Below are 16,879 nucleotides of genomic sequence, written 5' to 3' on the forward strand. Positions count from 1 at the left end.
TGTATCTCCTATAAAAGATTCTTATGAGGTGCATGTTGAAAACATATTGTTACTTAAGAACAGAAGATCCCAATACACTGATTTTGGGGGCTATGTTGTTATCTTCTGTGCCTTGTAAATGACAGGCAGTGATTTCATTCCTATATTCTTACAATTTGCTCAAAAAATCACAAATCCCTATAATAGAACAAATATCAGGTGAAAGTTATAAAGTGTGAAGCAGTTCCTTCAATGTTCCCAGAAACCCTATGAAGCAGGTTGTTATTCTTATTTCAGGAACTCAGCCACTAACAAGACTTCCAGTCCAGGCAGTCTGACCTCGTAGCTCTGTTGCAAGGAAGTCTGGGTTTTCAACCTCATAGCTTTTGGACTTGAGCTGCACCAGTAACCCTTCTCTGGGGTTTCAGTTTGCTGGACCACCCTGAAGATTTTGGACTTCCCAGGACTTCATAATCATGTGAATATACTCTTTCTATATCACTTCTCTGGAGAATCCTGAATAACACAGCAATTTACAGTAGAGCAAATCCAATGGCTGATAAACATATTACTACCTCATTACTATCAGCAACATATATCTGTATGCAATATTGCTTTTGACCCACCAGATTGGCAAAAAAGAAAAAAAATATTTAAAAATGATAATCTGTTGGAGGAAAGAATTATCTTATACAGGCTGGTGGAAATGTAAACCGTTACTGCCTTTTTGCAAAGCAATGTATCGATATAAAATATATCATATTCTTCCATAATAATTTTGCTCTCGGGAAACTGTCAACTAGAAGTAAAGCACCATTCCATTAGGACACTTGTACAATTGTGTTAGTTACTGTCTTGTATAGAAGCAGTTCATTGAAAGGTACTTTGAAGCCACATTGACTAGTTTAGTGCCTGCTGGCTGTATAAGCTTGGGCAAATTTGTTACCCACCCCAGTTCAGTTTCCTACAGGGAAGATAATAACCGTAACTGAGTGACTTTAAACAAGTAAAGTGCCAAAAAAAAAGTGCTTTGTATTTGGTACATGCTCATTAGGTGTTAGCTATTATTTACTTATAGTGGCAAAAAATAAAAGCATCTCGATGATCAATTTGAGATAAGTAAATTGATGTTACCTTCCTATAATCATGAAATATTAAGCAACCGTTAATAATAATTAATTTAAATATATGGAGAGAATACCTAGCATTGAGTGATAAAGCTAGATACAGGAAGATGGGATAATTATATATAATGCAAATAATTATATAAAAATTACATATATAGCCCTGGCTGGTGTAGCTCAGTGGATTGAGCATGGGCCTGTGAACCGAAGGATCATGGTTTGATTCCCAGTCAGGGCACATGCCTGGGTTGCAGGCCAGTTCCCGGCAGGGGACTCACAAGAGGCAACCATACATTGATATTTCTCTCCTTCTCTCCTTCCCTTCCCCTCTAAAGACAAATCAATAAAATCTTTAAAAAAATTATATATATATATATAATTATCCTATTTTATAAAGCAAATCAGTAATTTATTCAACAAATATTTACTGAGCATCCATAATGTTTCAGGCACTGTTCTAAATACTCAGCCCTGTTGTGTATGTTGGACATAATAATAATTATAGTTATTATTTTACTTTACATATTACTAATTTGATGTATATGATTATATGTGTATGTGATTGTACAAGGAAAATTATTTGGAAGGATATATTGACAAAAAAAAGAAAGCAGGAAAAAGACTAAACACAAGTGTTCATGATAAAACATCAGGCTTACAATCTTCTCTACGTGAAACTTTCTCTGTGTGCACCTGCATAGGAAGATCTATGAAAAGACAATCAACAAAAATGTTGACTATTACCTCTCAGCAGGGAGACATTTCAGAAGACAGCAATTTAAATACCAGTACAGTTGTAAATCAATCACAGTTCATTTCATTTTATTTTAACATCCTTGGTAATCTGAATAAAAACATTTACTCAGATCTGCAAGGTTATTCCAAGAAATTGCACAAATAATGCTGAAAAAAATCGCCATCTCTACAGAGTTTGTTCACATAAATCTGGGTCACAGCAATAGCAGGCAGATCAATTTTGACTGTGACGTTCCCTCTCTGTGGCCTCTCAAGCTGTCTAGACCCAGAGGCAGCCCTCCTCCCTCAGATGCGTTTCACCAGCCCCTGCCCTGCTCATTCAGTTTCCCATGCAAAGCAAGTTGGCCTCGCAAGTCTCCTTTGGACTTAGAGGCTTTAGTTCCCGCACAATTAACCCCAAGGCTATATAGGGCAGAGAAGTCAGGATGTGGCTTAACAATGCCAGGGAGGGAGTGCAGTTATCTTTTATTTTAAAAAGCAGAAACATTTGCTGGGCAAATAAGCAGTAGTTTATTTTTTATTTAATATTTTGTTCTCATTTACCAGAGATAAAAATGATTTTTGCACAGAAATCTATTTTTTAATAAAAATCAAGAGCATGTTTCCTCAAATGAATAGAGTTGAATATCTTTTATTTTCAAACATACATAAGCTGCTTTCTATTCTAGTCAACCTCACAGTAAGCTTTTAAATCTTAAATTAACATACATCTATCAGCATCAGTAATAATAATAGTTACTATGGTTGTAAAAATAAGGGTCTTCTAACTCCAAGTGATTGCATAATAAAATAGGGATCTAATGATTGCAGTCAAGAAGAAAGAACACAATAAAGCAGCCTCATTCTAAACTAATCATGTTATTAACATACTTTTAGAAAAATAATGTCAATAAAAATAAAGTGTTCTGCACAAAAGCTTAGGAAACCTGGGAATCTAGACTAAATTTGGTCTGATAGGTTGGTTATCTCCATTTTGTTTAGTTCTTTTTTTGGAGTTTTGTTCTGTTCTTTCATTTGGACCACATTTCTTTGTCTCCTCAATTTGGCAGCCCCCCTGTGTTTGTTTCTGTGTATTAGGTAGAGCTGCTTTGACTCTGTCTTAGTAGCGTGGTCTAGTCTAGAAAAGGCACCCATAAATTGTGTGGGGTGGAGCCCTAGATAACCACCAGAACAGGGCAACCCATTTCACTGCTTTGTGGCTGTTTGTGGAGAGGGCTCAGAGAGGGGGCAATGACACTGCCTGGCTTCTGAAGGTGTGCCCAGCACTCACCCTGTTTCCAGTCACTTTACTTTTTCCCCATATGTGGCTGGTGTTCTTCCAGGTCTTGCCTTGGTGCTGAATCCCAGAGGAGGTGTGTCTGCATTAATTCCTAAGTCCATGGGGGCCCTTTAAGAGGAGTCTCTTGAAAATCCAGCAGTTCATTCTACCACCCCAAACCCACTGGTTTTTACACCCAGAAGTTATAGGGATTTACCTTCTAGGTGCTGAAATCCCAGGCTGTGTGGTCTGGCCTGGGGCTGGGATGCCTCGCTCCTGAGGTATCCTTCCCAATTTTCATCTACCACATGTGAATGTGGGACGACTCATTCAGCTGCCTCTCTGTGCCACATAGCTTCTCTGCACCTCTTTGCACCATTGTCTCCATGTCTCTGTCCCTCCTACCCATCTGGGTGAATGTGGCTTCTTTAAATGCTTGGTTGCTGGACTTTCATGCAGGTCAATTTTCTGACAATTCAGGGTGATATTTGTTTTGAAGTCTAGTCGTAATTGTTTTCTGTAGTTGTGCAAGGAGGTGAAGTGTGCTTACCTATACCTCCATCTTGACTGGAGGAGATCAAATTTGAGAAACTCATTCAGCCAGTCTTGGACTGTTTCCTGCTGTGCAGCAGGATGTTCCATGTGTCATTACTGTGGTGGGTGCTGAGATGACATACCCCTGCAGGATAGCCATGTCTTCCTGCGAGGACACCCATAGCAAACTCTCTGGAGGGGGAGACAGGGTGTACTGCTTTGGCTGCTTACCAGCTCTTTGACCTTGGGTAGGCAGTACTTAACCAGCCTCTCTGACCTGGAAGTGTAAGGTGAGGGAGTTGAGTTAGATTGCTATTCCTCAAACTTTAGCCAACCTCAGGATCACATGAGAGGTGGCTCTGCTCTCACTTTATAGTCAGTAGGTCTGGAGTAGGGCCCCAGGATTTGAGGTCCCGACAAAAAAACTATCCAACACAGAAATGTCAATCCTTATTTCTGTGATTCTACTTCAAAGGGTCAGTAAGTGCTTCACTTCTAAGCAGGCATGCCATAAAGGCAAAGTTATTTTCCATTCTTTTTAGCTACTTAGAGCAGAACTTGCCTGGGATCAAAAGCCAAAGTTTCCAGATGGTTTCATTATTATGCTGGGCTCTGCTGTGGACAACTCTGCTCAGTGTCCCTCAACTCTGCCTCTGTCATTCTGAAGTCCTGTTGTCTCATGACCCAAACAAACAATGCAACTGGTATGTGCACTCGGTGCTTGGGGTCTAGAGACACTCATTACTGCTTGAATATTAGTCTCTCCAGGCTCCAGGCCTATGAGACATTAATATCATATTTCATTGGGAGTCGAATCTAGCCTATTTTGCTCTTTTCAGGGCAATATTTCCTCTTTCTCTTTCTCTTCCTGACTGTTCTTATTGATAAGCCACAGCTTTGCTTTACTTTTTAGTATAATATTCTTCTCCCTAAAGAGAAGCTGGAACACATGTATGGTGTTAGGTTCCCCATAGCAACAGAAGGCTTTTTAGTGCATGCATGAATATCCCAGATTTAACCAGTGGCATGTGAAATGTATTGATACTGCTGGGAATTATTATTTTATGCAAATAGAACAAGCAAACTACAGTCTTTTTTATTTGTTTACATGATATTGGGGGAATATTTGAACTTTTCTGGGAAGCAGATTTCTAGTTATTTGTTAAATCTATATATTCGGCCCATTCTTCAAGTAGTAGTAGTAGTAACTGCAGGTGGCCTGTGATGAAATGAACTTTTAAAATCAAGTACTTTAAACCTGTAATGATTTTATATTTAAACAAGTTATTTCATGATGTCACCATTTCAAAATGGACACATTGCTTATTCTCAGTTTCTGATTCTGTGATTAAAACGTCTAGCACCTGACACACAGAAAGTTGAAAACTCAGACGTAACCCCACACTTGTGCCTGGGTCACTCAGTAGTGATTTTCACTTTTGGTTTATTAGTCGCTTCACTAATGTGATGAACCTGATGGGCCATTTCCCCAGAAAAGCACAGATATTCGGGTACACATAACATTTTACCCACAATTTGATGAGATGATCACACATCTGTCAGGCTCTTTCACAAAACCCTAGGGGGTCAGGCTAAGGACTCCTTCAAGCAGCACAGGGGAGTGTCTCATGCCCTGGACCTGATCTTATGAGACTTGAGTCCTCTGTTCTTACAGTTCCCCCGGAGAGCAGAGGGGTTCGAGGGGCTCCTTCACCTCGACTAATAAGCACCGGCTTTTCACAATGAGAATTTTGGTATGACTTAGTACTTGCGTATAGGTACACCTCTCAAGATTCCTTTGACTGCAAAGTTATTGAAACTCAAAGTAACAAAAAAGTAACAAAATTTAGTGTCCTGCATAGCTGGGATTTGGACCTAGGAGCTCAACAATGTCTAGAGACACTCAAGCTCTTCATCAATTTCTCTCTCTCCCTCCCCTCCTCCTGCCACCCCCATCCATGGTTTGGCTCTGCTTTTCTGTGCTGTCTTCTGAAGCAAAGATGTCTACCAGCAGCTCCAGAATTAAGTCCTCAGCAGAAGGAGTTTCTTCCCGAGAGTCCCACCAGAAGTCGCAGGAAGACTCTGGGAGACCAGTGGTGGAGATAGGTCACACCCATCCACATCACATAGGCTGGGAGCGGGGAGGAACGTCCCTGAGGGAAAAGTGAGAGCTGCTGCCAGGGGAAGGCACCAGACGCAGGAGGGAGGGGCCACAGCCCGGAATGTGCTGCGCAGTAAGTGCAGCGAGTTAGCCAAGGGATTAATACATTTTCATGTTCTGTTTATCACCATCCTCATTCCCATGACACCATTTTATTAAAATTAAGCCACAGACTTACAGAATTACTTAGACCCAGTCACAATGGGAGGGATTGTTTGCTAATATTTTATTTGGGGGGAGGGGTAAATAATTCTTCCTATTTGCTGTGGGGTTTTGAAACATCCATTGATTAGTCTAATACATTGGCTTCTGTTTCCCCAGGCACATGTCGAGATTCTGAGAATGTGATCAGCTTGAGTGCAGTGGCTTGGTGCGTCTCCCTTTAGTGATGCTTATTCTCAGGAAATACGTTTCCCTACAGGAAATGGCTATATTTTTTTCTCCTAATTTTGGGAAAAAAGAAAAAAGTGAAAAGCAAGGAACTATGCAACTATTATCTAGGCCCCTCCATCTAAAATTACTAAGTGTTAACATTTTCTTATTTTTACTCTAGCTTTATGCAAATATGTGTATAATATAATCATGTATATGCAAAATGAAGTCACTCTGTCTATAGTCCTGTTTTGCTATTTTTTCTTCTAGAGGAAATAACTATATGATTTGATTTTTAAATAAACCCTTCAGACTTACAGAAAGGCAGATAGACTAATATAACAAATGCTTTGTAGTCATAATCAAACTTGAGACATAAAATGTTATCAGGTAAAGGCCCCTGTGTGTGCCCCCCAACTTTATTCCTCCCCCGCCCATCAGAGGCGATCATTATGCAGGCTGGGAGTTTATCACTTCCGTGGACACTTTGTTTGTGTGGTGACCACACACACACACATGCACACAATCTTTAAACAAGATAAGTAGGCTTCAAATGTTTTATGTATGATACATTTACACATTATACATGAACAAACTTGCATATAATTACATAAGTATTTTATATTAGTTGTATACATGTGGAATATGTATATTATGTATATAAACTCATATATATGCTAATTTTTAATATGCTGTGTGTACTTGTGCAACTTGCTTTCTTTGTGGAATAGTTTTGAGATTTATTCACATTGAGTCTTTGTAATTCTGGTTTATTCATGCATGGTATACAACTTGAAATTAGTTTGTAAAAGACATTGCAGTTTCTGCCTTAGTCTCTCTCCCTCACTCTCTCTCTCAGATGCTCTATGGTCCTTGTATGGTCTGTCTCTTTCCTGAAGCCGCACTGTTTTATGTGCACCAAGTTGGGCGGGGATAACACTCTGTGTTGGTTCGTAGTGATCTGTTGCACCTTCTGTCCAAAGGTGCCACCTCAAAAGGTTGTACCCTATCATTTTCTCTCTTAAGTAAACAAGAGGACTAGCAAGAATCCCAAATTATTCTTCCTAGACCTTTTATTACCCAAATAAGAGATGAGTCACATACACAAACAGAGATGTGGAGACAGCTCTGTTTTTCAGAGTTTCTAGGGTAGCTATGAAAATGACTTCTTTAGTCAGTGCTGTAGTGTGGTCCTTTCAGTGCCTTTCCCACTCTTCTCTCCTGTCTTCTCTCCTATGGAGGCTCGTAGGTATATAAAGAACATTTTTTATGTGATCAACTGAATGACTACTATGAAATGAGGTAAAAAGAATTCCCATGGGTAACTTTTAAATCATACTGCATTTCTGAAAAGCCAAACACAAGAGTCATCATTAAAGCGAAAGCCCCAGTGTCTCCGTGTTTCTGAGTTCCCAGGTCTTGTTTTGGGTACACCGTTATTAGCGTTATGAAAAGACCTCAAATTGCCTAGGTTCTCTTTGTTTTTTGTTTGCGTTGTTCAGTGTGTTCAAGGGGGACAGTAGTGGTCTGGGCATTACATTTAAGCCACTGGATTATTCACTGAAATCTACTGTTGTCAAGTAGAGTAAAGCAGAAACATAGGACAAGAAACAGATTTCTTCAACGCTCAATGAGCTAATTTTGGGTTTCTGCTGACCTCACAGACAGCAGAAACATAATAAAGTACCTAGGCACTTTATTAACAATGGATCAACACTCTTAAATAACAATCTAAACAAAAATCATAAAAATGAATGTAAACAACATTATGAAAAATATTTGGTCAACAATAGGCCTTATTGGGAATTTTTAGACCACAGTTGATTGACATGGATTGGTCATGAACACAAAATATAATCAAAGGTGGAAATATAAACTGATAAGAGGACTGAGCTCAACAGATGTCCCTAGAGTCATGTCCCTGATGACTCTAGGCATGCTTGAGGTTAGCCAGAAATTCTTGCAAAGAGAGGCAATAAAAAGATGATTTCAGATTCTCTCATGACAGAGCAGGAGGAATAAAGAACTTTTTGACAATACAGAATTACGAATTTCTGAACTTAGGCTTTGATAAAAAGCTGATATCTGCCATTTTGTTGACATTTAACATATTCTTAGGTACTACTATGTCTATTATTAATTGCATTAGTTTTGTTTGGTTACAAGTAAAAAAAAAAAAACAACCAACAAAAACCCAAGTAGCCACAGCTTAAACTAAATTTCCTTTCGTGTAGGAGAGTCCTGAGTTCAGTGGTCCTAGACTGGTGTAGACATTTTTAGTCACCATTTTATCTCCAGAGCTAAAAAGAAGCTAATATGTTTTTAAAAGAAGTTTGGCAGAGATGAAGGATCCCATGTGATTAAAATAAACTTTGGGTTTTGTATTAAAATGAACTTTACATGGCTCTCAGCTAATTCCAAAACTCACATTCACTCTTAAATAACAAAGTTTTGTCACAATTTAGGATATTTTTAAAAAGTAATATAGAATGCTACATCAATTTAGGGATGATGATATATCTCATTAAACATTCTCATTTTTCCCCTAATGTTTTCAAGATTTTCTTTTTACATTTTTTATCTTAATTCAACATGAATTGATTTTTGTGTGTGGTGTAAGGTGAAAATCAAATTGTGTTATTTCCAAACAGAAAACCATTTGTCCCAAGATTATTGATTAAAAAAATCCTTTCCCATGGCCCGGCAATGCCTCCTCTGTCATAGATCAGGTTTCACTATCTGGGCTGACTCTTGACTTCCAAGATCCCTTGTTGTGCAAATGGATTTCTCATCCAAAGGAATGGTGAGGGAAATACTCACGTTTGTTGGTTAAGAAATGGTGAGGGAATACTCACGTTTGTTGGTTAAGAAACCAAGTGTGTGGTGATGTTTTTACACAATAGATTGCATGTGTGGCTAGACCCCCACCAGGCTCTAATCCTGCTTGCCTCCCTTTACCCCCTTCCCCCAAGCTCCCTGCCTCCACACTGATCTTTTTATTGACTTCCTTCTGTCCAAACACATTTTTATTTCCATTCTCTGCTCAATTGTGGCTTTTATTCAGGATAAATACCCCCCAATACGTGTAGGGCACCTCTTATTTGCCATGCAGCTGAAAACGTAAGTCTCACCTTAGTGCATTGCAGCCTTGTCAGACTCCCCCATCCGAGGGAACCCCACTCCTGGTCGCGCCCATACATTCCTGAGTGGCACCTGTGCCTTTGTGATGTTGTCTTTGTTTAGTGAATCTGTCCATCTATCCCTCCAGATTGTGAGTGCTTACAGGGAAGGGGTACTGTTGATTTATTTTAGCAAGGGCACATTTCACCTGCTCAGGGCTTGGTTGCTGAAACAAGACATAAGATGATCCATCCCACTACTAACCAGATCAGATATTAGAAAGGCATGCTAACATTAAGTGGAGCAAATCATGCCTGAACAGGAAAAGAAAAACCAGGGGCCAGGTGACACTCCTGCTACCATCGCTTCACCTGAACCCACTGAACTCACGATGCCCCTGGTGGTCAGCACTAGCACTGCACCGCAATCAGGAAAACCACAGAGCCCAACACACCTCTTTTGGGGGGTCTTTAGGGTATGGGCTCTCCTGGGCTGCAGGGGACAAAACATCAGGACCAGCATTATCCAGGTGGCTTGAAGACATGTCTCAGAAACTTCCCCGGTCATTCTTCTGTCCACACTGCTCTGGGATGACTAGTTCATTTATGGGGACTTTTCATTAGGATTGTGGCAGTGATGCGGGTCCTCTTTCTAAAGCAGGTGCTGAGACTCAGACACAGTAATCTTTACCTGAATCCAAGGATGAGCAGTTTAGTGCTCTGCCACTGGCTACTACAGACCCAGTCCTCGACTTCCAAGGCACTAGCCTGTGCTCAGAAAAAACTCCAGAGCGTAGAAAGTATATTCTATGTCCTTGGGGGCCGTGGGGTCATGGGCAGAGAAACTCTGATAATGTTCCTGAGACTGTGGGATGCAGGCTTCACCTGTAAGCCCGCATATTTTTAGGGGAGGTAATGGAGATCTCTGCACCAACTCCTTCCACCATGAAGGTCGTAGTAAAAGAGCAGACAGGAATTATTTGAGCTATTTTTATGCAGATTTGTAGATTTCAGTTCTCTCATCTTCTACCTGCCCTGGGCACAATCTCCACCAGGCCAAAACCCTGGGGCATTGGGGGTCTCAATTCCTGTCACTCTTGCATCTCCCCACTCCCCATGCTGTGGGCCCTGGTTGTGTCCTGGGAGAACATGCTGCTTCCTCAGAGTAGGGCAGACTCCAACTATTTTTTAAATTTTTATGTTTCTTTGATTACAGTTTACATTCAATATTATTTTCTATTAGTTTCAGATGTACAGCAAAGTGGTTAGACAGTTGTGGGGGAACTTTGTCCAGCAGAGCACCCCCAGCCATCAGATGAGAATAAGTCTACCAAGATATGATCTGCTTGGGGAGGAAAGGTGGCTGATCTCTCAAAGGAGAAGGGCCTTGAGCCTATTCTTCAATGGGCTTTTATTGGGTTCATTTTGCACAGGAATACAGGTAAAGCTCACCAATCATTGTCAGGCAGTAATGATCAAACAATAGATAACATTCGAAGAACTATGAGGGCTCATTCTGAGTCAGGGTCAGATAGCTAAACAGCCACAAAACTTTGGGAAACAAATTCATTTTATGTTTGGATCCTTATCATTTAAATTGAGGATATTCTTAGCAAAGCAGATTTCATGGGATTTCCTGCATTCTTTTCTTAGGCCTGATTGCCCTGGAAACCTGCCCTTTCCAGCACAGGGCTGCACCCACCTCTGGCTTTGTTTCAGGCTTAAGTCAGGTGGGGAAAGTGGGCAGCCAGGAAGAGTTTGTAGGAGACTTCTTACCGACAGAATGAGGACTCAGGCTATGCCAAAGCCAAGGGGTCATGGCCCATCATCCCCTTTTTCTATAGCCCCCTAAGTCCTTCCCTGATCACCCCATTGGGACCATACCTGTTTTAGGTTGTCCCTCCCTTGAGGAATCTTACCTGTCATTGGCTAACCAGTCATCCTCCCAGGGCCAAGCAGAGTGAAGTAAAGGGGGCAGAGGCGGTGCCCCTGCTGGGGAGATAAGCTTTGTCTCTTAGTGGCTTATGGTCCCAAGGTCTTTTTACTCAGCCCTAGCCATAGGGGGTTCAGCTTCTGAAACCAGGTAGGGTGGTTCCCAACAGACAACCATATATTTTACAAAGTATTCCCTGATATTTTCAATACTTAAGTGGCACCAGACATAGGTATTAGAACATTATTGAGTATATTTTTCTATGCTGTACCCAAATGTTTTTTTTTCCTTTGTCTTTCTTATCTGCTCAGGCTTCATGCTTACTCTGAACTCATACCCCAGTGACCTCTCCTATTACATGAGTGTGGCTGTGTGTACCAGCGTGGGCCCCCAGTGGAAGAGATTCCACCTGGGGTTGAGTAGGCTGAGGTCCGTGGTGATTTTGTTTCCAACCTAATCACGTTGGCAGAGTTCAACCCTGCCTTGGGTGGCCTATATCACTTAATTGTACATTGGTGGGCTCAAGTTCTACAATGAGCTGCTAGAACTTGCATAAAGCCAAGAGGCTATTATGTTTTCAGCTTCCTGGGACCATGCTGCAGGGGCACCAGGAGCACCTTCTCTCCTTTTTCAGAGCATACAGGTGCTCCAATGGCTCTGTGGGCCTTCATGCTTTGCAGCCAGTGAAGGATTTTCTGCCTCACGTGTAAATCAAGGGAGGAAGTGTAGTTCCCCATAGAAAAACTGTGGCTCCTCGACTACTGGAGGATGACATAAATGTAGAGTGCGTCCAAGCCCAGGGTCTTCAGACTACCTTGGCAGATGTTACCCCTGCATCCCCTATGGTGGACACAGAGATGTGTTCCGGGAATGGAAGGTGACTCATCCAGCTTCACACAGTGTTTTAAAGCAAAGCTAGTAGTTTCCTTCTTGCTGGACTTTTCTGCACAGAGCTGAAAACCCTGGGTGATACAGGCACAGGCAGGAGGGTGAATCCTGCTGCTGTCATGGGAAAGAACTATGGACATGGGTAGTTCCTGTGGGGTGCTGACTGCCTTCCCTGATGGGGGGCCATCGTCCTTCTTTCTGCCCAGCACTTACCAGCAGGCATCCAACCACAAGGCTGTGCCTTGGCATCCGATGGCTGCCAGAGGAGTCGCCTGAACTGGCGCTACATTCCAGGTTATGCTGTGTGACCATGTGACTCCTATAATTTCCCAGCACATCACTACATACATTTGCAAATACTGTTGCTGGGTGAGTGTTGAACTTGGAGACACTGTACTCTTTCATATGCTCATTCAAGTTCTTTCACCCTGTGGCTCTCCATTCCTAGGCATCTGTGCCTTCTGCATCTATTAACAGAATTGGGGGGACCATGGAGAAATGTATGAGCAAGGACAATACAGGCCAGGGCTGCAATGGCACATGAGTCTCTCTCTTCTTGTTTTAGCAACAAATGGAATTGTCACGTGGCCACATGGGAGTTTGGGAGAGGCAGTTTGGCCTTGGACCTCGAGAGAAAAAAAAATCATTTCATTGGAGAGCTATGTTGTCTGCCACAGTGAGTAGCTCATTCAGATTTATAATGTGTTCCCAATTAGTAATGAGTATTTACTGTATGCCAAACACCGTACTAAGGGCTAAAGTGCAATTAGACTGAGCAGCAGTGGGCCTTGGAGAAGCACCACAGTGAATGAAGACGACGGTGGGAAGTGCCTGGCATCCTGGGAGACAACGATCGAGTGGAAGGGCTCTGGAAGTTCAGTGAGTGATTCTAGATTTGGAAACAGACTGGGATGACTGCAGGTCAAGTCCATGTTCAACGAAAAAGGGGATTTGGTGGCTGAGGGAAGATGGCAGCAGGAACCACAGAAGCAGGTCACTCATGTACAAGATTTTAGAGTGAAGCGGATGCAGCCATGAAACACATGTTTGGAGAAACCAATAGAGATGGGGTAATGCCTTACATGAAGTGAAAAACTACCCAGGGATATAGGATAATTCTGTTAGAAATAACTGTAAATTTAGAGGGCATCATAGAAACATGTTGAGTTGTAATTGTCCAATTTAAAAAATGTATTTTCCTGTCGATATGATTGGGAGGATTTCATAAATATGTTTTTGTTGTTATACTAATAATATTTTGTTTAAAACAAGCACACAGAGTGGTGGGGTAGTTACTTCTAACACTTTTTCTTTTGCTGTGGTGGGACCCTGGGCATGACTCCGGTGCCCAAAAATAATTCCTGAAATACTGCACTCGACAACTGTCTGATGCTTTACCATGAGACATGCCAAGACAATGACTTGCACTGGGACAACCCCATGGATGGTGAACCTTGCAGAATGTAATGTGGTCTAAAGGCGCCCTGAAAAGATCTCATTTTGGCGTTGGCTTCTATTGCCAACAGAACCATGGGATCTGCTGCACTGGTGCCATGTCTCACAGGGCCACCAGGGGGCAGTGCATGCCTGCTGGGATAACGAGGACGACACTGCTCTGGCTCTAAGTTTCCTATACTGGCTGGCCTTCAAGAAAGTGTTTTCTGACCTCAGAGGATTTCTTAAATGAATTTATGTACTTGCTTTTCTTAATGAATTTCATATGGAAGCTGATGGAAATCCACTATCAGTACCAAATACAGGTCGAGCCAGTGAGGAAAATATTCCTTGTTACAAAAACAGACTGGTAAATGATGTGTCCGAACTCTGTGTGTGCCCACCTTTGTCCTTTTCTCCTTCCCTCCAGTCAGGTGTAAGCNCACGGTTCGATTCCCAGTCAGGGAATGCAGGCCAGCTCCCAGCAGGGGACTCACGAGAAGCAACCATACATTGATATTTCTCTCCTTTTCTCCTTCCTTTCCCCTCTAAAGATAAATAAAATCTTTAAAAAAAAAAAAAAGGTCTCATTTTGGCGTTGGCTTCTATTGCCAACAGAACCATGGGATCTGCTCCACTGGTGCCATGTCTCACAGGGCCACCAGGGGGCAGTGCATGTCTGCTGGGATAACGACGACGACATTGCTCTGGCTCTAAGTTTCCTATACTGGCTGGCCTTCAAGAAAGTGTTTTCTGACCTCAGAGGATTTCTTAAATGAATTTATGTACTTGCTTTTCTTAATGAATTTCATATGGAAGCTGATGGAAATCCACTATCAGTACCAAATACAGGTCGAGCCAGTGAGGAAAATATTCCTTGTGACAAAAACAGACCGGTAAATGATGTGTCCAAACTCTGTGTGTGCCCACCTTTGTCCTTTTCTCCTTCCCTCCAGTCAGGTGTAAGCCTCTGGACAAAATAAAGTTGACCCCCTGTGTAGTGTATTAGAGGTAGCTGTCCACCACGTGGTCCTTTTTTTGTGATACAGTTCTTTGAGTACCAAGTGCTCCAGTCATAGCGTTGTGGAAATGTCACTGCATCTCTGAGGAACACAGAGGACGTGTTGGGCGGGGGGCTCAGAGGAAGTCTGTCCAAGTGGGGGTCGCCCGTCAGCACAGCCAGGGGTGGGGCCAAACTGTCTGCCACCCTCCAAGCGCTGAGTCTGCTTTGCCCTGGGGATGTGAATTGAGTTATTTCCATCCTAAAAGAGCAGCAGGAGCAGAATAGCATAAAATGGTTGTAGTTGTAGTGAAAGAGAGATAAGGTTGCGGTTTTAATGACCCAATGTCCTCCTACAGCAGGTCTCCACTCTGTGTGCCGCCCACCGCCACCACTCTCTTATCCGAGAGCAGAGTCCACATCCTGGTTCTGGAGAGTTTCAGGCCCCCAGCCCAGCACCTGAGTGTGAAGACGTGGCAGGTACTGCGCAGTGAGTCAGTTTGGGATGCAGATCACAGGCTGGAGACTGTATTTGAAATTGAGCCACTCTGGGGCTGTTTGGATGTGAGTTCATGAAGACCAGGCTGCCGTGTGGTCTGCCAGGCCCTGTACACACGTTGTCCTTCCCAGAGCACCTCAAGCCAGGACGGACCTGGTCCCTAGGGATCTCCCAGAATCACCGATCTGCTTTGCTTACTCTTTCTCTTGCTTACTCTACACTCCCCCTGACTGTCCTGATAGGTAGTTATTCTCTTTTGTCCAAGGGTACATTTTTGGTCTCCTTGAATAACCCATCATGTCTGCCACCTTAGGTGTGCATACCATCACCATGCACATGTTCTGGCACTGTTGTGATTGCTGTGTCATCCACAATTCCAGGTAAAAGACAGGCCCTGCTCTTGATGGTGAAGATACACACACACGCAATGGTGTTGATGCAGACATCCATTGAAGAGGGAAGAGACATGGCAGCTTCAGTGCCTTGCAGGCTCAGGTGAGAGGCCATCAGCAATCCCCAGTTCATCCCCACAAGCCCTGACCTGAAATGTGACTTGGACAGGACCACCAGGTTATTATATACTGCACAACAATCTGTTACTGCTCAGGGCAGGCCCTGTCTTCAGTCCCTCTCTCCCGCACGTAGAGGGGATTCTGTAGGAGGCCCCACGAAGGGCTCACAGAGGTAACTTGGCCTGCATTGGCCTGTCATTGGCTCTGAGTCATTACCTTAGGGGTAATGCCTTAGAGGTCATTGCCAAGTGAGCTGCCTCTGGAGCTGTTAGTGGAACGTGGGTGCCTGGTAACAGGGGTTCCAAGTTCTGTCAGTGTCAGTTACCAAGGAAGTGACTTCACTTCCTAAAGTTCCTTTTCCTGTCACTTCCCCAAATCACAGCTCTTCAAGAAGTCTTCTAAGCCCTTCCCCTAGAGTACGGACAGAATTAAGTGACCCCAGAGAACATTGCAAAGTGATCCAATGCCATTTTCAAAATGTGGTTATGAAAAGCCGGTGCCGAACTAGTTGGTAACTCAGACCTGTTTTCTCTCTGAGACCCGAAAACCCATCAACCTGGGTAATGAACTTCCATGTTCTGCATTGTTATCTGGTGAGAAGCATGGGACTTCCATGCCCCCTTGTCCATGCAGGACATATCTTTACATAATTCCACTAACAGTCTTCTCTCTACAGCTGCCTGGGAAGGTCTGGTGCAGCCAGTGTGCCAGCTTTGAAACAGACTTGTGTTCAGACTCAACCCTCATTCTTTCCTCTTCTGGATTCTGGACAAGGCAGGGTGTCTCTCCTGGGCTGTGTGTCTCCTGTCTGCACAGTGGTGATTATTCTAACTTGTACGCGTTAGGAATGCCCATGACCATACACAGGACACCACCTGCAAAATTTGAAAAGTGCTGTCATGAATATAAAGTTCCTCCAACATCTGTTTTCTTCTTGTTACTCCATGTGTATGTTCCATTTCAGATTCTACCTTTAATGTTTATTTCTAGAGTAAGTGAGTGAGTGTGTGTGTGTGTGTGTGTGTGTGTGTGTGTGTTGAGGCAAATAATGTGGGTGCCCAGAAGATGCAGTCCCATTTAAGGAGGAATAGGCAACAGCTTCCCCCAAAATCTGAATTTCTGAATTTTAATACCGAACTGTGGGAGGGGATAGAGCCTTAACCTGGCAGGTTGGAACAAACCCTTATCTGGAGTCTGGTTGTCACGTTCCCTGTCCAGGCCCAACCTCTCTGTGGGCCTCAGTTTTCCAAGCATTGAATAAGGAACATAGTGGGCTCAGTGTAAAGTTGTCCCTGCTGCATTCACACAGG

This window comes from Sturnira hondurensis, unplaced genomic scaffold (assembly GCF_014824575.4).
Source record: "Sturnira hondurensis isolate 20B ecotype Veracruz unplaced genomic scaffold, ASM1482457v3 Scaffold0006496, whole genome shotgun sequence".
NCBI classification, from domain to species: Eukaryota; Metazoa; Chordata; class Mammalia; order Chiroptera; family Phyllostomidae; genus Sturnira; species Sturnira hondurensis.